The 2,432-nt window shown below is 36.2% G+C and overlaps 1 protein-coding gene across 1 annotated transcript in view; it reads right to left on the bottom strand.

Moving 5' to 3' along the window:
- Positions 1 to 2,432, bottom strand: part of LOC118734613 (achaete-scute complex protein T3-like) — a 3,827-nt gene that overhangs the window by 449 nt on the left and 946 nt on the right. The window lies entirely within an intron of this gene.

Here is a 2,432-nt window from a genome sequence, read left to right as displayed (position 1 = left end):
TATAATCGTATCTGTGTTTGCAGTTTTATCTGCTCTCAATAAAAAAAGGTTATTTATTAACAAACTATGTCTTAGTTTACATGTAGTGTATATGTATCTTATTTAAATAATACGTGGCCATAGACGACGGCAGTGTTTGTGTGTAACTTAGAATTTTATAGGCTCGCAAAGTCATTAACACGAAAATGTATGTACCTAAGTCATAAAGCCTGACGACACTTAACGTTCATTCATTTGCTCAATTGACAATGAAGACACTTTTCTTAAGTCACTCAATTATCTTCAGGCATTCCTATAAAATTTGTTATTATAAATAGAACTGGGTTATTTGCTTATCGCAGTGATAAGCACGTGTGCACCACAAACGCTTCTATAAATTTCATTCATCAAAGCAACCTCAAAGCTAAGGCACACGTCTTGACTTAAAACGCGCTTCATTCAAGCGCCTTCAACAACGGACACACGCTATACAGATTAGAAGTGGCAATCAATGAATTTTGAATTGATGAATCGAAAAGCGGTTAGAATGGGGAGCACTGTGTGTGTGATCATACCTCCAAGAGTGATATTCAAATTGGGGGTATTCGAGCAACGGAGAAGTGTTCGGCTGAGATTGTGTGTTCGTGGAAATATTTACTAAGCATTTATTAGCGTAATCTTTCTGTGAAAGAAATAATTCACCATATTCTTTACACTCAAAATTATTGATCTCCTTTTACATTTTTAACCTACTATCTACCTAAATACGTACCTGTCACGCTGAAAGTAGTCAATGCTTTCACTTGCCGCTTTAAAGGACACCGCCATCAACGGTAGCCTGTGAAAATAGGACGTATCTGTGCGCTCCCACTGCCAGAACTGCTCTGATCTTGCCGCTCCAATGCACTTGTCTACTACATCCTCTTACCTGTATTAGCAAAACTCAATGAATATATATGTATTCAGGTTCGTAGGTATTCCACTTCTGAATATTGCGAACTCATGCTGTGCAATTGAGCCGTACGCAGGCGTTGCACTTGTTTCTATTCGTAAAATTTATTGCACTAAAATCGAACGTAAATATGTACACCCGCGATGGTTCCTTAAGATTTTCCCGCTTGTGCGTTTATTGTTCCAGTTTTAATTTCGACCAATTAAGTGGCGTCTGCCATTGCCCTAGACGATTTGTTGCCACAAATATTTATGTTAGCCATTGCTATGCCTTTTAATGCTGTTATTATTCTAAGCATTTATGCCGCCCACATCATCGATTTATTTATTAGTTGCATTCATGGTTTCTCAATTTATTGCGGTCACTTTGAATTTATTAAACGTATTTCGCTTGGCCATCGGAAGTGATGTGCTGCAGTTAGTTCCTTGATATTGTAAATTGGTAAGAGGTGTTTTAGTCGATCCTTTTCGGTTTTCGAGTAAATTTGGCTTGGATAATTGTTCACGCCTTTTTAGTGATTCAGATAAAACTTGCCACAAAGAACATTGTTGTGCTGCGTTTGGTGAATTGTCGGCGCATTGTTTGTGGAATATTAAATCTAAAACAGGAAAAATAAATATTATTTAATTAGTAGTTATGTACCGCCATTCGAATTATGACTTCTATAATTTTATAATTGTGGATTGGTGGTGAAAATGTGAAGGTAGACCCCTAAATAGCCAAAGACGAGAAATGTCTACGAAAATGCGTTCTTAAATGTCTACATAAGTATATCTAAGTATAGAATAAATATAACAATTTATTAGTAAAACTATAAAAGACCCTTGAGAAATGCTAAGTTCCCGCAACACATCCACTTTAGAATATGGGTGTCATTATTAACCTACAAATTTTACGCTGACCCAAATGCAAAATGCCTTCCTTGTATCAACTGAATTGCTGACTGACACGAACTCTATTAGAAAAAAATTAGGTCGAACACAAAACTTTTTTCGCACATCTCCTCCACTATCTAAAAACATTATTCGGAATTATTTCCGGAATTCCATATGTAGCTGCAGTTGAACAAGATTACGTCCTAGAGTTAATTCACAAAATTAATTCGGATCAAGGGAATTTTCGAGGACCACACAAAGCAAGTGGGTTTTGGTATCCGTGATAGCCGAGTGGTCAGAACTACAATTCAGTAGCACCCAGGTGCGAGCCCGACTCCGAACGATTCATGCAAATATATTTTAACGTAGAATACGTCTTACGTTTCGATTAAAATGTTGTAGTTGTAATATTTAGAGCTTTACGAAAACGCTCATTACGCGAGAACTAATGAAGCGATTTAAAAGAAAAGTATGGCGTTTCAAAGATATAATTCCAAACCTATCGACAGATAAATATTGGCTTTAAAGTGCTCTAGTAACTTACGATTTGCAGGTAAAACTTTAATTTTCGGGATATAAGTTCTTTGGAGCAATAGAAATATTATCGTGTAAAAATTTTATATAAG

Source organism: Rhagoletis pomonella, unplaced genomic scaffold, assembly GCF_013731165.1.
Source record: "Rhagoletis pomonella isolate Grant_MI unplaced genomic scaffold, Rhpom_1.0 Rhpom_scaffold_00002, whole genome shotgun sequence".
Lineage (NCBI taxonomy): Eukaryota > Metazoa > Arthropoda > Insecta > Diptera > Tephritidae > Rhagoletis > Rhagoletis pomonella.
This window is presented reverse-complemented; position numbering and strand designations above follow the sequence as displayed.